The 21,615-nt window shown below is 37.1% G+C and overlaps 1 protein-coding gene across 7 annotated transcripts in view; it reads left to right on the forward strand.

The window, feature by feature from the left end:
• Positions 1–19,680: 19,680 nt before the first annotated feature.
• Positions 19,681–21,615, forward strand: part of nfixa (nuclear factor I/Xa) — a 253,758-nt gene continuing 251,823 nt past the window's right edge. For all 7 annotated transcript variants that reach the window (XR_012405563.1, XR_012405566.1, XM_073949468.1 and 4 more), the window contains exon 1: positions 19,681–19,766. The gene's annotated coding sequence lies outside the window, so the exon portion shown is untranslated. The remainder of the gene's footprint in view (positions 19,767–21,615) is intronic.

The following is a 21,615-nucleotide window of genomic DNA, read 5'->3' on the forward strand; positions in this document are numbered from 1 at the left end:
TTTAAAGGGACAGTTCGCCAAAAAAACAAACATTTTCTTACATTTACTTTCATTCCAGTGTTTATAATCTTCTTTTTCTTCTTCTTCTACTTCTTCTTCTTCTTCTTCTTCTTCTTCTTCTTCTTCTTCTTCTTCTTCTTCTTCTTCTTAATATTATTAATATTATTATTTCTTATGTTGAACACAAAACATTATATTTGAAAGAATGTTGGGGAACAGCCATTGACATACATATTAACAAAATTATAATGGAAGTGAATGGCCAGCATTCTACAACATATCTTTGTGTTCAACAAAAGAAAAAGAAAAAACCCAAACGTGTTTGCAGGAATGGGCAGTATTTTAAATACAAAGTGGTATTTTGTAAGATGTATTTTATGGGGTTCATGAGAATGGGTGAATATTTTGTATCAAAATACTTAGTGTCTTGTATTTTAGTATTTTTAAAATACTGTAAAATTGTCTACATGATTGTCTTATTTATTTGCCAAGACTTGAGATCAGACCAGAAATTTAATTAATATTGAATAAGTTGATCAATGCTTGAACTATTGATGGGATTTATACATCACATATAAAGAAAGTTACAGACAAATAGCAGCCAATGAGGTTTTGTAGGTATTGCCACTGTAGGACTTTATCTTATAAAGTAAATTTTTTTTTATAAGTTTGGCTTATTTTCCTGTCTTACTTTGACTTACGTCCAATTATTTAATAATACTTATTATTAAATAATAAATATATTATCTACAGACTGGTCAAAAACTCCCAACTAAGATTTGGGAAACACAAAGTGGTCATTTGTTACAACCTACAGTACACCACTACTAGGTTGTAACACGTGCTGGGGTAAGTTGTAACAGGTACACAAAGTATACAAAAACTAAAGGTGCGACAAGTGATATGCCACAACAACCAATTTATTCTAAATAAATGACTGCAACAATACTATATATGTGAGTATTGGAAGTGTATGTGCATATTGTGTGTGTTTGTGCATGCACATGTGTGTTTGTGTGTACATGTCTATGTGCCCATTCATATGTGTGTAAGTGCGCGTACACTTTCAAAACACGCGGTTTAACCTACCTCGCCACTCTCACCCATTGTTTAGCTAGCTAAATAAGCATTATGCTTTGAAATTAGCAGGTTGATACACCATTTTTTACTAGAGAAATTACAGTTTGACCTGATACAACTCATACAACATCATCTACAACGGTAGTTGCACAAGACTTTTGGCCAGCGGAGAAATTGAAATGGTCGTGCCGAACTGAGTCTGGTTCTCTCAAGGTTTTTTTTTCTTCACTCTCCTATTGGTTAAGTTTTTTTCCCCTCTCCGCTGTCGCCACTGGCTTGCATGGTTTAGGATCTGTAGAGCTATGCATCGATGAATTTGCTCTTCAGTGTTTGGACTCTCAGTAATGATTAAATCACACTGAACTGAGCTAAACTGAACTGAACTTAAACACTAAAAACTGAACTACCCTGATCCAGTTACTATGACCATTTATGTGAAGCTGCTTTGACACAATCTACATTGTAAAAGCGCTATACAAATAAAGCTGAGTTGAGTTGAATAGTGGTACTAAACAAAATATTATCTTGCTTTTTTACTTCCTTACCTCAGAATTCGACTTTCTGTTGTAGCTTCTGAAGAGATTGCAAGCCCAAGTGGAAAATCTCCATGTGATTGTTAAGAAAACCTGAGGAAACTAAAAATGTTACATGCCCCCTATCTTATCCCTGATTCATGGAATTGGTAGTGCTACAACTCACCCTGTGTTTCAATTATACCCGGTCTCCAGTAGAGGTGAATGAGGTGACAGAGAAGCTGACTTAAACTTGCTCAGAGAAAAGCTGCTGCTATCAGTCTTTGTTTACTTTACTTAGTCAGTTTAATGGTGAAGCGATTGATCGAATAGGCCTGTTGATAGAAGGTTTGCGAAGATATGTCATGCTCTCTTGTAAAAATGTTTTGTATTTTCAAAATACAGTGTTTTATTTTGATGCATTTGTGGCTGCTGTATTTTGCAGTTTATTTTAGTACACATTAAACTGGTGTATTTGGTGTTTTATTTTAAAATACATTTCAATGTATTTAGCTCATTCCTGCATGTTTGGAACACATGGATAATGAGGAAATGATGACTAGAAATATCATTTTTGGATGAACTTCCCCTTTAAATATGTCTCCTCGCGTGTGATGTGCATTTTACCAGCAGTTCTCTTCAGTGCAGTGGCTAATTAGGTGAATTTAAACGAGTTAATTATTTATATAAAACCAAAGTGGATGCTCGCGCAACAGATGTGCAGCTTTTATATAAGTTTCAAAACGCTTTAGCAGTATTGAGTACGCTGTTGCCATGAGCAACGCTGCAAAAGGGCGGGGGATTTTTTTCTTATTTGGGCCCACGCTTCACCTCGTGCCAAGAAGCAGAGCTTTGGGAAATCTAACCAGCGTCAGTAAGCTCGTTAAAGGTACACGATGACAACAAAGTACTTGTGTAAGGTTGAGCAAGCAAAGATCGATGCAAAACACGCCAGAGAAATAACATTAAAACTGCATTAGACGAAAGTGGTAGCAAGAATGCAGAAATGGTTCACTGGTTATGTTAGTGGATGACATTGCAACACCTATTAGTGTGGTAGTCAACTAGATAAATGTTTATTAGGGCTGAGATTTGTTTGTATGCATAGCCTATGTCTGCGTGAATGTGAAAACTAGTAGACTATAACTTGTCACTCAGCCCATCTTATTATGTTTGTTGAGCCTGGTTTAATATGCAATCGCCCCACACATGCCCAGCACTGCACATCTCCTGAGAGTGGACCAGTTGGACCTTTGCATATTGAACCTTTTTAATAATGTGGCACTGATTGAGGCCTTTGAAATGCGGACTTGGTTCTGAAGCTGGTCCATGGGTGGGTGGCGGATTGGTTGGACCTGACAGCTCTAAGCGTGGAGATAGGGGCCGCGTTCCTGCATGCCTCAGGGTCTTTAGTGCGAAATGCCAGGGTAAACTTAGAGATAGTGCGGTTGCAATGACATGGATGTGGCACGGATGCCCAGGAGCAGCTGGGCAAGGTTGGCACATGATTGCCATTGGGAGTTGGTGCCACACGGCAAGGCCAGCTTCCAGTGCTTCAGTTTCATCCTACAATTCTCCATCACAATTGTACATCGAGTTCACATCCAGCCTGCAATATCTTGGAAACCCAAAGCAGATGTATGTAAGAGCTTGCTGCCAGCCAATGTGTGTCTGATTTAAAAGAAGAAAAATGTGCTTCTGGATACATTTTCCCCACCCCGCACTACTCGTTCCATATTGTGGAGGGATTTTCTTCTTTTTAGGCCTTTATTCTTTCATTTATTACACATTTCTAAACAGAATGTGCGTAAGTATGCAGTTTAAAACTGGCCCTGCATGCTATTAGAACAAAATGGCAAATTGAAAACAGTGATTATTTACGTGCCTCCATGCTGTTCCAGAGACATTTTAAAATTGTTCATTTGGATAAAAACTGGAAAATAAATTTTGTTAAGCTTCTAAAAATACACAAAACACTGTAAAAGTAATTAGTGCATTGTTTATATTATTTTCTATATTATCTTATATCTGCTATTATATATTTTTTATATATGTTTTCTAAAGCCAAATGTAAGATATTAAGATTGCAAGAGCATGTTTATGTCAGAATTATGCCTGGTCAGTACCTGGATGGAGGGCAACATGGGAAAACTAGGTTGCTGTTTGAAGTGGTGTTAATGAGTCCAGCAGGGGGCGCTCAACCTGCAGTCTGTGTGAGTCCTAATGCCCCAGTAAAGTGAAGGGGACACTATACTGTCAGGGGGCGGACGTTAAACCGAGGTCCTGACTCTCTGTGGTCATTAAAAATCCCATGGCACTTCTCGTAAAGCGTAGGGGTGTAACCCTGGTGTACTGGCCAAATTCCTTTCTCTTACCCATCATGGCCTTCCAACCATCCTAATCCACCAAACTGGCTCTACCACTGTCTCTCCAGTCCCCCATTGCTGGTGTGTCCTTTGGCTGCCGTCGCATCATCCAAGTGGATGCTGGACACTGGTGGTGGTGTGGAGCGATCCCCCTTATGGGTGTATGGTCATACAAATACACATTACAGTAACACATTTCACACGTTGACATGTTTGTAACAATATTTGTTTGTAATACAAAATATGAATCATATTGTCAATGAATAAATATATGAGAGGAAGAAAAAAATAATAAAGAACATGGTATAAACTTGAGGATATAAGACAATTAAGAATCAATTACAGAGTATAAATTAAAGTCATTGCAAAATTAAATAAGCGCCGTCGCCTCACAGCAAGAAAATCGCAGGTTCGAGTCCCGGCTGGGCCAGTTGGCATTTGTGTGGAGTTTGCATGTTCTCCCATTTTTGCGTGGGTTTCCTCCGGGTGCTCCGGTTTCCCCCACAGTCCAAAGACATGCGCTATAGGTGAATTGGATGTACTAAATTAGTCATAGTGTATATGAGTGTGTGTGTGAATGTGAGAGTGTATCTTATCTAATACAGTTTTCTCATCTAAAAACTGTCAAGGTCCAAACATTTAGAAACTACGAATGAATAAAAACCTGGGCAGATATTCAGACTCTTATTTAATCTCCTCTTCATTCATTCATTCATTTATTTTCTTTTCGGCTTTGTATCTTTATTAATCTGGGGTTGCCACAGCGCAATGAACCGCCAACTTAACATCCACACACACTCATTCACACACATACATTACTGACAATTTTAGATTACCCAATTCACCTATAGCGCATGTCTTCGGACTTGTGGGGGAAACCGGAGCACCATGGGGAACATGAGGAGAACATGCAAACTCCACACAGAAATGCCAACTGGTCCAGCCGATGCTCGAACCAGAAACCTTCCTGCTGTGAGGTGATTGTGCCTGGGCAGATAGCCCGACTCTTATTTACTCTCCTCTTTATTAACATTTTTATTGAATATTTTCCCCTGACATATTAATTTGGGTGTGTACTAATTTAGGGACCGAGTATTCTTTTTAAAATATAGCTCAGATTTTGGCTTTGCTACTGATTAATCATCTTTTATATGCATAAATATATTGTTGTAAAGCATCCTTTAAAATAATAGTGATTTAAAAGAGAGATGTGTATGAGTGTTTTCCAGTACTAAGTTGCAGCTGGAAGGGCATTCATTGTGTAAAACATATGCTGTAATAATCGGTGGTTCATTCTGTTGTGGAGACACCTGATTAATAAATGGTGCCGCAGTGGGTAGCACTGTCACCTCACAGCAAGAATGTCACTGGTTCGAGCCTCGGCTGGGTCAGTTGGCATTTCTGTGTGGAGTTTGCATGTTCTCTCCGTGTGGGCATGGGTTTTCTCCGGGTGCTCCGGTTTCCCCCACAAGTCCAAAGACATGCGCTATAGGTGAATTGGGTAAGCTAAATTAACCGTAGTGTATGTCTATGAATGAGAGTGTATGGGTGTTTCCCAGTGATGGGTTGCAGCTGGAAGGGCATCCGCTGTGTAAAACATATGCTGGAATAATTGGTGGTTCATTCCGCTGTGGTGGCCCCTGATAAATCAAGGAACTAAGCCGAAGGAAAAATGAATGAATAAAAGAGGAACTGCTGAGCACTGCTTATGGATTTCCTCAGCATAATAACACCGGCTACCTTTTGGAACAGCCTTTCACGCTGGGAAAGCACATATGATGCCTTAAAACGGAGCATACGTAGGCAGCTCGCTAGGCGCTGGAACTGAGCTTATGTCTCCTGCTCTCTCAGGGTAAATGAACACGGTTATCCTGATGCCAGCAGACACCGGCACACATGGACGCTGAGCTCGGAAACATGGCACGGTGAGGCAGACGACAGGAAAATATGACATCAGGCAGGGCTGCACAAGATGCTTTCGCCAAATGTCTAGCCTTAATTACCCTAATTAATGCAATTAGAGTTGTTATGTGACATCACCTGCATCTCGCAGGCTTTCATCTATAAAGTCTAATTAATATGTTTGCACATCCCACAGGTCAAAGACTGGGAGCGAAAAGCACATTGCATCTGCGCAGCTACATTAGAGTGGAGAAGAAATAGACATTATTAGAGGCTCTTTTAAAAAAACAATGTTATTACGACATTGAACGACAATTGCACAAGTTATGCATCACATATTGTACGTTGAATTGTTTACTTTAAAGTTTTAGTCTTAGTTGTTTATTATTTTGAATTTACTTTAAACGTTATGCTGTCTATTGTTCATTACACCTACACTGCACTATAAAACCCAATAGGTTAAGGTAACTCAAACCATTTGAGGAAACCGATTACAACAAACCATTTAAGTTCAAAAACTAATCCTAATGAGTACTGTGAACTTAATCCGTATGAGTAAATGAAGCAAGCTGAGCATAGTAAACCCAATAAATGAAGAGAACTCAAACCAACTGAGTACTGGAAAAAACAGTAAGTTAAGGCAACTCAAACCGTTTGAGGAAACCGATTTCAACAAACCATTTGAGTTAAAAAAGCTAATTTGAGTGCTTAAGTTCAAGTAAAAACTCAAGAATTGGGCTGTTTTAGCTCATTTTAAATAAGCAGTTTGACCAAACAGCAAACTTAAATTTTTGAGTGTAAACTGTAGAAATGCTGGGTTCGAATAGTAGGAAAAACAAATACAATAGAAGTCAATAGATACCGGTTTACAACATTCTCCATGGACAGTTGATCACACCCTTTCAATTTTTTTTCTTTTTTTAAATATTTCACAAATTATGTTTAACAGAGAAAGGAAATTTTCAGTTATTTGTTTTATTTCGGCTAGAATAAAAGCAGTTTTTAATTTTTTAAAACCCATTTTAAGGTCAAAGTTAGTAGCCCCATTAAGCTTTTTTCCCTTGATAGTCTACAGAACAAACCATCGTTATACAATAACTTGCCCAATACCCTAACCTGCCTAGTTAACCTAATTAACTTATTTAAGCCTTTAAATGTCACTTTAAGCTGTTTAGAAGTTTCTAGAAAAATATCTAGTCAAATATTATGTACTCTCATCATGGCAAAGATAAAATAAATCAGTTATTAGAGAGGATTTATTAAAACTATTGTGTAAATGTGTTGAAAAAATCTGCTCTCCGTTAAACAGAAATTGGAAAAAAAATTTAACAGGGGGACTAATAATTCTGACTTCAACTGCATATCTATATCTTCTTTTGTGTTCAACAGAACAAACTCAAACTGGTTCGGAACAACTCAAGTGTGTGTAAATGATGACAGAATATTCATTTTTAGGTGAATTATTTCTTCACAAAAAAAAAAAACTGTTTAGTGAAAAGGTTCTTCAGAAAATCAGAAACGGTTCTTCCCTGACATTTTTATGAATCCCCTCCTATTGGAACCTTAATTCATACATACAGATGAAGTCAGAATTATTAGACCTCCTGTATTTTTTTCTCTCTCCAATTTCTGTTCAACGAGATTTTTTCAACACATTTCTGAAGAGAATATTTTTAATAACTCATTTCTAATAACTAATTTATTTTATCTTTGTCATGATGACAGTAAATAATATTGACTAGATATTCTTCAAGATACTGGTATTCAGCTTAAAGTGACTTTTATAGGCTTAACTAGGGTAATAAGTGTAATGAAACAAATTATTGTATAATGATGGTTTGTTCTGTAGACAATTAAAAAAATTGCTTGAGGGGGCTAATAATATTGACCTTAAAATGGCTTTAAAAAATTAAAAACTGCTTTCATTCTAGCCAAAATAAAACAAATAAGACTTTCTCCAGAAGAAAAAATATTATCAGACATACTATGTAAATTTCCTTGCTCTGTTAAACATCATTTGAGAAATATAAAAAAAGAAAAGAAAATTCACAGGAGGGCGAAATTCAGCCTTAGCTATACAGTATGTATTATACACTACCTGGCTACTTTATTAGGTACACCTTTGTGGCATTGAGTCAACAAGATACTGGAAATATTCCTCAGACATTTTAGTCCATATTGACATGATAGCATCACACAGTTGCTGCAGATTTTTCGGCTGCCCATCCATGATGTGAATCTCCTGTTCCACCACATTCCAAAGGGATTCTTTTGGATTGAGATCTGGTGCCTGTGGAGGCCATTTGAGTACAGCGAACTCATTGTCATGTTCAAGAAACCAGTCTGAGATGATTCGCGAGTTAATCAGGCAAGTTAGTGTAATTAGACAAGTCATTGTACTGTATAATGATGGCTGGTTCTACAATTCAATACATCTTTATTTCTATAGCTCTTTTACAATGTAGATTGTCAAAGCAACTTCACATAGAAGATTATAGACAATCAGAAAAATATATATTGCCTAATGGAGCTAATAATATTGACCTTAAAACGCTTTTCTAGCCAAAATAAAACAAATAAGACTTTCTCCAGAGGAAATAAATTATTTCAGGAAATAGTGTGAAAAATTGCTTGCTCTTTTAACATCATCTGGGAAATATTTAAAAAAGAAATCCCAGGAGGGCGAATAATTTTGACTTCGACCATATACAACAAGGCAGCTCATTACATCTTGGAACAAAGAGATGCGAATGGACAGCAAAAAAAAACCCCATTTCGATTCTAGTATCTGGGAGAGAAAAATGCAGAGAAAGACGATACAAAGTGGAGAATGATGAATTTCTTCCAGAAGCGTGTGCCAGGTTTTAATGGGGGAGAAGCTCATTATTTGTCTGTTCCTCAGCGTTCGACACATGGCTTTTTGAGTGCGCGAGGGGAAAGAGGAAGAGGAAATGGAATTCTCTTTAAGAATTCATCACTCTCAGAGATGCAGGAAGTGCCCGCGGGAGCCATTTTGTTCCTCAAATTGTGCTGAGGAAATCTGGGCACAGATGAGCGTGAATTGTGAATGTCAGTCCCACTCCAGAGAGCCTCTAATTGATTTGGGACTTTGATTCTTCTCTCTTTCCGGGATCACAAATCTCAGAGAAGGCTACTGAGCAACACCCTGAAGCTCTTAAATGTCTTGTATTAAACATGGCGCAGATGCTGTGTTAAAGTTTTTGATAAAAGCAGTGAGACTGTGGCTGGGGTCAGAGCGGGATAGTAACATGCTGCTCCTGCTGTTTTCTGTATGCAACGTTTACATAATGCTAGCCTGAAAACATCAATTATACATCGCAGCAGAATCAGAACAGTCAGAACACATTCAAAAGTAGCATTTTCAGAAGGTTTGAAACATGATAAAATGGAATAATCATATATTATTATTTAAAATTCTTATTGCTTTCTATAGTTTTTTAACACAATCTATAATGTTTCGGGAGTAACATTTTCATAATGTTTGTAGAACAGTAAATGAGCAATATTACACGAGTATGGCTGCATATGGCTGTATATCGACACTGGTGGCTGAGTGCCTTTATCCAAGACCAGAGACGAGATGATCCCAAGGATTCCTTATCCGGGACCAGGCCATATCCTGAGCTGCTGCTGCGCTGATGGTCGTGGGGAGTAGAGAACATGAGTCTGATTCCAGCGACGCTCCAGGGACAGTCGAGTCTTCGCTGAGGCCATCTTCCAGCCTCAACCAAGGCGAATTAAGCTCTGCACAAGACTTTTGGCCAGCGGAGAAATTAAAATGGTCGTGCCCAACTGAGTCTGGTTCTCAAGGTTTTTTTCTTCACTCCCATCAGGTGAAGTTTTTTTTCCCTCTCCGCTGTCGCCACTGGCTCGCATGGTTCAGGATTGGTAGAGCTATGCACCGATGAATTTGCTCTTCAGTGTTTGAACTCTCAGTAATGATTAAATCACACTGAACTGAGCTAAACTGAACTGAACTGAACTTAAACACTAAAACCTGAACCACACTGTTCCAGTTACTATGACCATTTATGTGAAGCTGCTTTGACACAATCTACATTGTAAAAGCGCTATACAAATAAAGCTGAATTGAATTGAATTGTGTCCCACCAGTGACGATATACAGCCACATCGGACAGCTACCAGTGTGTATTGTGTTTATACAACAGTTTGACAGCATAATCATGTATATAAAAAAGAAAATAAAACACGGAAAGTCTAAAAACGCTTTGTGTATGAGGAACTACTTTCTTCCGCCATTCATCCACATCTGCAGCTGACATCAGAACAGCAGAAACTGTTGATATACAATTTCAATTAATTTATTTTCTTGTAAGCTTTTAACCAAATTAATAGTAAATGTTAGAGTGTAACAGGTGTACCTAAAGAAATCATTTATTTCTTGTCGGCTTATGCCTAGTTCAGACTGCGTGATTTTAGCCCCGATTTTGGCTCGCCGACAGGTTTTGAGAAATCGCCGACAAATGCCTGAAATCACAGGCAAATCGCTGCTCGTGCATGTGAGTGACAATCACACAATATGAACTTTCAAAGACGCAATCTGAGAGAATCGCCGATGAGTCGCCGATGCCTGCGAGATATTTGGCGTGCTAAATATCTGGAGCTGTCGGCGATTCAAATCATGCCGTGTAAATTGAGTTTTGACTGAAAATAACATCAGCGATCGCCTACAGCCAATGAGAGAGCAGCTTTCACTTGTGTGTGTGCGTGTGTGTATACCTGCTGCAGCCCAGCGAGAGGCTGGGGGAGAAGTTAAAAGCGCTCTTTTTCGGTTTATTTGGACCCACGAAATGGAGGAAAAACTAGAGGAGGGTTGACAGGACTCAGGAGCAACTGTGTCTGTTTGACGTTTCATACAGAAAGAAGTTAGTTTATCAACGTTGAGGAGAAATGGCTAATTCCCTTTAAACCCAGATGAGCAAACATGTACATGTTCTACCCCATTAAAGGCTTCTTTCTCATTATGTAGTCAATAACAAAAGATTCACTACGTGTTTTTGGCTGTGAGACGTAGTTTGGACAAAGTTGTCGGTGATTCTTCCTATAGTAAAGTCATGCAATGTGAAAGTCCCTGTTGCCGATCCATCTTGCAGTGTAAACAAAGCAGCTACGAAACGCTAGCCCAGATAGTCATGCAGTGTGAAAACATCTGTGACACGACTACTTTGAAAATCATGCAGTCTGAACTCGGCATGAGTCCCTTTATTAAAAAATAAAATTTGAACCAGCAACCTTGTTGCTGTGAGGCGACAGCACTACCTACTGTGCCACTGTCTGCCCGACAAATGTATAATTATTGTAAATGTTTTTGGAAATATTGGTTAAACTAGATACAAAACTGATCTTGGACAATGTTTGACTGCCATCATTTACTTCATTTTGAAATGAAAGCTGTATATTGAGATGTGCTGGAATTGACATTTGTTCATTTCACGACAGAAAAAAAATTAAAGATTAACAATTTCTCTTCATATCTAAGTTTGTCCTCAAACTTATCCTAAAACTAGACAAATTGTTTAAACTTATGAGTGTTACGCTACTTTTGAACAAGTTTTTTTACTCAACTTCACAAGGCTAAAAGTGCCCATAGTTGAAGAATTGTCCATATACATGATAATCCAGCCTAATCTCACGAGAAAACGTAAGTATTTTACGTTTTGCCAGTTTAGTGGCTAATTCGTACGAATTCGTACGAGTTCAGTCGTACGAAATGGTACGATTTTCAAAAGAAGTCGTGGCACCTAACCCCACCCCTAACCCCAACCGTCATTGGGGGATGAGCAAATCGTAAATTGTACGAATTAGATCTTACGAATTCATACGAATTAGCCACTAAATGAAAAAGTTATGAATTGCCGTGAGGTTGTGTTGGATAATCTGATGGTACATGGACCTAGGGGGTCTGTATAATGTTAGTAGAATGATAAAATGGAACGTTCTAATATTATTTTCTCAAATTTGTATAATAATTTCTTTTTTTGTACATTCAAAAGTGCCACATTGCATTCGTAACACACTTTAAAATAAATATCAAAAATATGAAAAGTCCCTTTGAGCAGTTCTGCGAAGAAGTGGATGGGAATTTAAACAAGAAAACAAGAGGTCTAAATGTTTGCGCTGAAATGTTGGAGAGATTCTGGCCTGCTGTAGTGCTGGATTTGATCCGCCCGCTGTGCCTAACTCCGCTGGCCAGGCTAGAGTAATCGCTCCACCAGCCCTGCACTGTCTGCATGAAGATAAATGAGACAATTAGAGCTTCTCTGTTATCAATTACACATCCAGGACGGCTGTTTTACATCAAACACCGCAATTGTGATTCACCGCGAATTCAGACTCCTTTGTTCAGACTCCCATCGGGCGCTGATCTGAACTCAGAATGCCAGTTTTAGGTAAATTGTTTTTTTGGACATTGCTAGTCCATTTTCATGCCCAATTTCAAATGTTTGGGGATTTTTTTTTTTCTCCCTTTGTGCTTTGTTTTGGTTTAGCTACTGTGATTGCCTTGAATTCAAACTCCCACACACACACATAGAAAGCATGTATAGGCTACGGAAACGGGAGAGGGGTCTCAGGCTTGATTTTAGGGGGTGCAGGTGGCGCTAAGCCGGTATGGGCTCTGCCCGCTGTCCCAGCATGATGCCAGCGTTCTTGCACACATACACACACATACAGAGATGATGCCAATACCATCTGTCATCAGTGGGAACATCTGCAGCTCAAGGTGCCCTTGTCACCCATAGTTAAAGTAAAGAGAGGGAGACGGAAAATACAACTACTGATCTTATTAAGATCAACCAAAGCACAACTCAGCTGAAATAAACCTACATCATGTTTTGGGAATTTAAGTTTTAATTTTAGCATTGACTACACTGTAAAACAACCAATTTGAGTTGGGACAACAAAAAGGAAGGAAGTTAGCTTATTCATTTTTACATTTAAATTTAACAAATTTAAGTGGATTGAACTACAATATATTGTTTGAGCATCGATATCGCAATGTGTGCATCCACAAAGTCCATAAAACATAATAGTTTTAATAGCTCATATCTAATAACTGATTTATTTTATCTTTGCCATGATGACAGTAAATAATATTTTGATAGATATTTTTCAAGACACTTCTATACAGCTTAAAGTGACATTTAAAGGCTTAATTAGGGTCACTCGCAGGTTAGGGTAATTAGGCAAGTTATTGTATAACAATGGTTTGTTCTGTAGACTATATCGGGAAAAAATATAGCTTAAAGGGGCTAATAAATTTGTCCTTAAAATGGTGCTTAAAAAATTAAAAACTGCTTTTATTCTAGCCGAAATAAAACAAATAAGAGTTTCACCGGAAGAAAAAATATTATCAGACATACTGTGAAAATTTCCTTGCTCTGTTAAACATCATTTGGGAAATATTTAAAAAAGAAAAAAAATCAAAGGGAGGCTAATAATTCTGACTTCAACTGTATATATATTTATACAACGATGACCATGTTATTTTATGCTTGATTGTTCAATTTCTGTTCATAAATACTGTTAGAATCTTTAGAAAACCATAAAACTCTGTTTATTTTACATATAAATTTGCTCTGTTGTATTTGTATATGCTCATTTGTTATAATTTCTGCAAATATACTGCATAGAAAAACACTTGATCAGCCTGATCTATCTAAATGAATATCATGTTTTCCAAATAGAGCTATTCGATTCATCTGGTGAAATAAAATTTATATCACAATATATACAGCAGAAAAACAAAATAATTCAATGTCCGATTTTTCCAATATTGTGCAGCAGTAGATTGAACATACAACAATTAACTTGTCTCCCAAAAAACTCAAGAATTGTTTAGTTTAAGCTCATTTTAAATAAGTAGTTTGAACAAACAGCTAATTAAACATTTTTGAGTTTACATTATCCAGCTCACCAACTTAACTCTTACAAAGTACATTGTAAGAAACAAAGATTTATAACAAAAACAGGTTTATTAATAAACTAAAGCGATCCTACACTCAAAAAAGAGATTTTTGCTGGGGGTTTTTTCAGACTACTGAAACAAGTAACTAAACCAAGCTCAGACAGAGCTGAAGCAACACAATTCTTGAAAATTTGTTTGGGACAACTTAATTGACAACTCAATCTACATTTGTCATGTTAACTTAATCGATTTGTGTTTGGAAAACATGAGTAAGTTTTGTGGAACCCTGCATTTTTGTTTACAGTATATACAAGTTACCTTTTATCTATATTTTTGTAAATATAGGTATTTTGTAAACCTTAAGACTGCACAATATATAGAAAAAGTATTGTATCGTAATTATCTTATCGTAATCAAAGCTAGGTGCAATAAATTTAAATTTAAATGCACCAAAATGAAAATTTCGGGCCGAAACTGACAACTCTGGATGCAGTTGGCCCAAAATATGGTGCAGTGGGTAGTGATGTCACCTTACAGCAAGAAGGTCGCTGGTTCAAGTTTCAGTTGGTCTTAACGGGGGTTTCCTTCGGGTGCTCCGGTTTCCCCCACAAGTCCAAACACATGCGCTATAGGTGAATTGTGTAAGCTAAATTGTCTGTAGTGAATGACTGTGTATGGGTAAGTGCCAGTGATGGGTTGCGGCTGAAAGGGCATGTAAAACATATGCTGGATAAGTTGGCGGTTCACTCTGCTGTGGCGATCTCTGAGCTGAAAAGAAAATGAATGAATGATTTTTTTAGGTTAAATGTTATATCACAAGAAATATTGGGCTCTATTTTGATGATCCAGGTGCAAAGTCTAAAGCGCAGGGCACAAAAACATTAAGTGTGTGTCCGAATCCACTTTTCCTATTTTAAGGACAAAAAAATCTGCTCTGCGCTGCAGCGCATGGTTTAACAGGGTTGAGCTTATTCTCATCATGAGTTATAGGTGTGTTTTGAGAATAAACCAATCAGTGTTTCATCTCCTATTCCCTTTAAGAGTAAGTTGCGTCGCGCCATGGTGCATTTGCTATTTACATGGCAGACGCAGTGGAAAAACTGAACGCTTCACTAGCAAGAAAACGGTTAAACAGAGCATCTGCAGCACGAGAATGAGCCTCCTCAATCTTTACTTTCACTTTCACTCTCATGGATAAGACATCCAGTAGCATACATCATTAATTTTGTTTGTTAAGCGCAAAGATTTGTTTCAAAACTATTTCTAAATTCAGTTCTAATTTCCAGCATAGTTAAATCCAAATACACATGCTATGCCCCATGGTCTAAAACCTGACAAATGGAAAAATCTAAGCTTGTTTTTATTAAAACAAATATAAATATGCATATAATAAATAATACTGCTACTAATAATAACATTTTACATAAGCAAATTGTCATGAATAAACTAAAAAAAAACCTGAGATGAAGAAGGCATAAAAGTAGTGGTGTTTATATTGATGTGGAAAATAATAATTTCTGTAATATTTTCATCCTTTAATTCTTTTTCATTTGTAAAGACATTTGCGTATTGCTGTACATCCTGTGTGTTTTAAGCAATGTGTAAGCGAGGCGCACAACTAACGTGCTCTGCGCTGGATTTTAGACCTCCTCTCAGCTGGTCTGATGTGCAGTCTATTATAGTTTCTCATAATAGCAACGCGCCAGCAATGCGCCTCAACATGCCTCCTTTTTTAAACCAGAACGCCCATAGGCGCACAAATGAGTGCTAATGCATTTGCTTTTTAAACAGCGTGCTGCAAAACGCCAAAATGACTCTTGCACCAAGCTGAAACTAGCAAACAACAATTGCGTTGCTCCTTGCACTGGAATGCGCCGGGTGTATGATTGGGCCCATTATCACAATCCTGAACAGCAATATCGCATATCACATATTTTGCCCAGTACGGTGCAGCCCTACACGTTACACATTATTACGCTTTTTTATTGTTGCCCAGAACATGTGACTGTTTTTATTTATTTATGCTTTTAAACTGCATTATCGGACCTTGACCTTTGCTCTGACAAATTTTGATATTATAAAATGTGTAATACATAAACTTTATTTGCATTTTCACATATTGTCTGGATTTGTAATGTAAATTATAATACAGTATCCTATTTTGTATGCTATATAATGTTTCAAACTACAATGCAATAAAAGCCATTTAGTTAAACTGCAGAATTGTCAGTATCAAAATTGGTCAGAGTGTATGTGAATGCCACATAAATCCAAATGCGTAAATAAAGAAAACAAACACGAATGAATCGCAGGGAATATAGTTTATTTGTGTTTTTCTAACAGGGTAATACATATATTTGACATACTCTTAGCAAGCTTACGTTATGTACTTAGAAACAAATAAATATTTATTAAAGAGCGAAAAATCCCTCAAACAATCGTGAATCGTTGTTTAATGCCTCGGTTCGGATTTCCAATCTCACAGCAATTCGTAACTTTTTGATTTAGTGGTTAGTTCATATGAATTCGTACAATCTAATTCGTACAATTTACGATTTGCTCATCACCCAATGACAGTTGGGGTTAGGGGTGAGGTTGGGTGCCACGTCTCCTTTTTAAAATCATACATTTTCATATGACTGAACTCGTACGAATTAGCCACTAAACTGACAAAACGTAAAATACTTACATTTCCTCGTGAGATCAGGCTGGGATTTCCCGGGAAACTGCATAGTGTGTACTTACGTCATCGGTTGGTCTGTTTGTACATCATTATCGCGAATAGCAGAAAAAAGTGGTCCAGCTTTCGTAGTGCATAGGAAGTTTGGGTAGTTGCTTGAGGATATCAGTATTTTTCCTTTCGTTATTTGCTGAATTTTTAGTTACACCCTCAAACTATCAGATTCAGAAAGCTAAAGCACATCTCACTTCATTATCATAACACTAGCCTGCAGTTTCATACTTTAACCGCCAGAGGGCTGAATATTACATGGCAAAGTATTAAGCAATAAATATCTACACATTTTAACACAAGTTAGACGAATCAATTACAAATTAATCAAGTGTATGTGGTTTAATAGATAGCAGGGAACTGTCGGAATAATAAGTTCAATTAAAACTACAACTAGTACCATATCCACACTTCTTTTTAGACATTTAATGCGTTCTTTACGAAGGTTGTTGTAGAATTTAGTTTTTTTTCAGATCTTTTTCTTGGTTCCTTCAGAAACACAGATGGTTTCTTTTTCTTCTCTCTATCTCACACTCTGCCTCCCACTACCCGACAGGTGCAGAATAAACACACACACATACGCAGACATTATCAATGACATACGTCTCCTGAGAATGACAGTAGTCTGGGGCATTAAGGCTCTGCCAGGCTGAGTTTGGCTCTATATGGTGAGTCTTTTGATAGAAACACCTGCAAGATGGCTGAGTTTATCTGTCTTTAACGCCTCTCCTGTCTTTGGCACGGACTCTATAACACTTCAGCGACAAGAAAAACAGAGCAGAGGGGCTTTTATTTTGCTTAAGGTTAAGTGATCTCTAGATGTGTATGTGTGGGGCGCGGGGTTTAAGCCAGAATACATTCGCTCTTATACATGCACCTCCTGGTTAGGTGTTTACATGCGTATAAGTGGATATATGAAAGTCTGTGTGTGTGTGTGTGTGTGTGTGTGTGTGTGTGTGTGTGTGTGTGTGTGTGTGTGTGTGTGTGAAGCAGATGGCATGGCTGGGTATCTGTGGCAGTTTCTCAAATATATTCAGTGTTGTGCTCCATCTGTGACCCTGCATGCCAAACCTGGCCTGACCCTAAATCTGTCTGTCTAGGTATACAAATAAGAATTTTGTGACCCAAGTTTTGTTTCAAATAATAATAATGATAATAATAATAATAATAATAATAATAAAATCACATGTGTCATGGATATTTTTTTTTTACCCTAAACTTTTAAAAATAACTTTAAGTTGTTGTTAACTTTTTGAAACGACGATGAACTTCATGAAAGAAACGTTTAATATCTTAAATTAAAAGTAAAAACAATTTTTTTTACATTTTCTAAATGAATAATTTCCGCAGTTAAATTTAATTATGATTTTATTTTATTGGCGATATCATGATATTGAAAGATATGAAATATGAAGAACACAAAGACAAACAAGTCTTTTAATGTACATTATTTTTTAAAACTGTAACTGAGTTTAATTATTATATTAATAGTCTGCCTCTGTATTTTTAATTCATGTTAACTATGAAATCAGCTGTATCATCCATTTTAAACAATGCAAACCCCTCACTGCATGACAGCTGCACCTTCAGCAAACCTCCTAATTCCTGCAGCACGAGGACTTCATGATTGTTTATGAGCGTCAAAAGTGGTGGATCTGTTCAGTAAATATTTGACTGCGTGTCACTGCATATCAAACGACTTAAACAATATAGCTAAAGAAATCTCCACTGTGCTGAGCAAAAGCGCTTACTGAACAATGCAGCATTGATGCCTAGGCCCGAATGTAATGTGAGTGCGGCCCGTCGGGTTGAGATGGGAGGGGGGGCAAGCGTGCTTTTGCCTGGTTCAAGGCAACTGTACATAGTGTGAGTACGGCCTTTAGTTTTCTGTTTTGTTTATTAATGTTCTTTTGTTACTTTGGTTTTTGAATGTCCTGTTGTTTTTCTGTTATCTGCACGATTATTTCTTCATTAAATGCACTTGGATCCTACACTTTTGTATCCGTCTTTTCAACGTACTTTGACAACATCTAGATAAATATTGTCACACAATTCAGCACATACAGTAGACTTGCAACATCTGACTTAAAGTGGAAAACATTACTTTTTTTAAGGTTAAATTTGGAGTCACAGTGGCGCAGTGGGTAGCGCGATCGCCTCACAAAAAGAAGGTCACTGGTTCGAGCCCCAGCTGGATCAGTTGGCATTTCTGTGTGGAGTTTGCATGTTCTCCTCATTTGAGTGAGTTTTCTGCAGGTGCTCCGGTCTCCCCCACAAGTCTTAAGACATGCGGTAGGTGAATCGAATAAGCTAAATTAACCGTAGTGTATGTGTGTGAATGAGAGTGTATGGGTGTTTCCCAGTACTGGGTTGCAGCTGGAAGGGCATCCGCTGCATAAAACATATGCTGGATAAATTGGCGGTTCATTCTGCTGTGATGACTCCTGATTAATAAAGAGACTAAGCTGTAAAGTAAATGAATGAATGAATGTTACATGATTTAGATAGGCCTTTGTGACTTATAATTTAAAGAGTTTAAAGCACTTCAGCCTCATTTTTTCTTATTATTAATTGAGAAAATATTATTACAGATGCAAATACATATCATGAACTAAACAGTTTTTTTTAATACAATAATAGTTAGCCCTATATATTAAATCACAGCTTATTATGCCAGTTTAATAAGTCTATACACCAAGCAAGAGTCTTACATGCAATAGAATTTTCACCATTTCTTTAAAAAACTCCCATTTCTTTGAATATTTTTATTTATTGTATTGGAGTACAATATATGTTTATTTATTTATATAGCGCTTTTACAATGTAGGTTGTGTCAGCAGCTTAATATAGACGTTGTAAATATATACAACTAGAAAAGCAACCAATTAATAATCCATTTGCAGTGAGAAACAGATATTATTAAACACAGTTTTGGGGGATAGACAAAGGTTTTGATTTTTAAAAACTACAAATTAGCATTTAAAACTACAGTACGTACAGACCCTAAACATCTCGGCCTCTTCCTGTGTGTATCACCTGACTGCGTTCGCGGTATTTTTTCCCGCCCGGAAACAGTCTGTTGTTTCAGGTGGAGCAAATGCACATCATTAGTCAAAAAAAGGCAGCATATCGTGCTGTTTTGTCATCGTGTTCACAACAGTAAATCTTCTTGGCCTTCCGGAGATCTGTGTGGAAATCTGGTTCATGTTTGCCCTTGTTGTTCACAGGTAATGTTGACACAAATCGATTTAATTATGTTGTTTTACAGAAAAAAAGATATCTGAGGAGAAAGTAAACCCATGTTTTCATTACTAATTTCGTGTTAAAATTAGTACACTAATTTACACTATAATACACTAATTTCGTGTAAAAATTAGTAGGAAAGGTTTTTAATACTAGTCAGATTAACCGAACAAAACAGAAATCAAACAGAATAGTCCCAGAGTCTTAATTAGAAATTTAAATGCGTTAGGTATTGTATTAAATCTGTACATCCTCTAGAGGGCGCCAGACTGTTTTGAAAATTACACAACTGTGGATGCCAATAATGAATATCCCCCTCAAAATCAAGTAAAAAAAATGTTTTGTTTACCTCTACGTCTCCATTTAGGATTTACGACACTCTGACAAGTGTATTATTTTGTGTGAACTTGTGCACTATGGCTATATTAGTGAGAGTTTTCTAAAATGCCATTTCTTAGGGGTTTAGACACAGTAGGCATGTATTCATGAATATAATGTCATATATGACACAACTCTTTGTTGTTTGATAAAGTTGACATGCCAAATTGTTGTCAATCTATTTGACCTTTGTGAAAAAAAATGTATATGAAATGTAAATGGTGCTCAGAAATAAATAAAATAAAGTAAATGAAACTGAAAAAAATAAATAAGGATATTTATGGAATGCACAAATGTTAAGCATGATGACTTTGTTTTTAGATGTAAAATGGCTGTGGGGTCCTTCAGCTAACAGAACAGGAGGACTTTGTTTTACTGTTTTAGTCTAAATGTTTACAAAAGTCAAAATAAATCTTGGTGTGACTCTGTAAAAGTTAAACTAGCATGCATTTGACTTTAATTCTCTCTCTTTTTAAAATGCTGTTGTTGTATGTGGTAGTTAATGTAATCCAGCCTAGTATTTCCAACATTCTGGGCATCTAGAGTGCATGGCTGAGACTTAAAGGAACCTGGCATCGGTTTTTACAAACACACACACACACACACACACACACACACACACACACACACACACACACACACACACTCACAATAGTCTGCTTTATAAGGTGCCCACCGATACCATGGCAACCCCCATGTTCTCAGCGAGAAAGGATACCGTATGCCAAATAAATGCCATGGTAACTTAAAAAAGAACAACATGTTGCCCGGCAACCTTTGAAAGTTATTAAGGGAAATAAGTGGGTACAGAGAAATTGATAGGGTGTTAAAAAGAGACGGGGGAGGGGGAAACAAACAGACAGGAAGAAATCTGACATTTTAGTGTATCCCTTTTCTGGGCCAAATTGCATCATTGTATCTAATAAAGAATGCTGCGATTCTGAAATCGGGCCATGATTAAATGTGTGGGTGAACACAATGACTCATTTGTGGCAATCAGCAAAGTTATTGTATATGGATATACATTCTGCTGGAGTTCACAGAGGTCTTGCAACAGCATGGTTTTGCTGTAATGTTTAATGCTGTGTGTGTGTGTGTGTGTGTGTGTGTGTGTGTGTGTGTGTGTGTGTGTGTGTGTGTGTGTGTGTGTGTGTGTGTGTGTGTGTGTGTGTGTGCAGAATGAGCATCTAAACTTTTTGAGGTTTTTTTTTTTTTTTTTGAGTCATTTTATAGCATCCATATAATCCATGACTTGTATTGTTATATTCTATGATATTATATTATAGGTTTTTGCATTCAGTGAACAAAATGTACAGGGTGGTTTTAAAATGTTAAAAAAGTCTTAAATCTACTGAAATATTTTGTCTTTTTGCACAGGTCTTAATTTTCCTTTGTTCATTTATAGCTTCCCAATCTGGCCGTTAACACTCATACAATCACCAACAATCCTAATCT

This window comes from Danio rerio, chromosome 1 (assembly GCF_049306965.1).
Source record: "Danio rerio strain Tuebingen ecotype United States chromosome 1, GRCz12tu, whole genome shotgun sequence".
NCBI classification, from domain to species: domain Eukaryota; kingdom Metazoa; phylum Chordata; class Actinopteri; order Cypriniformes; family Danionidae; genus Danio; species Danio rerio.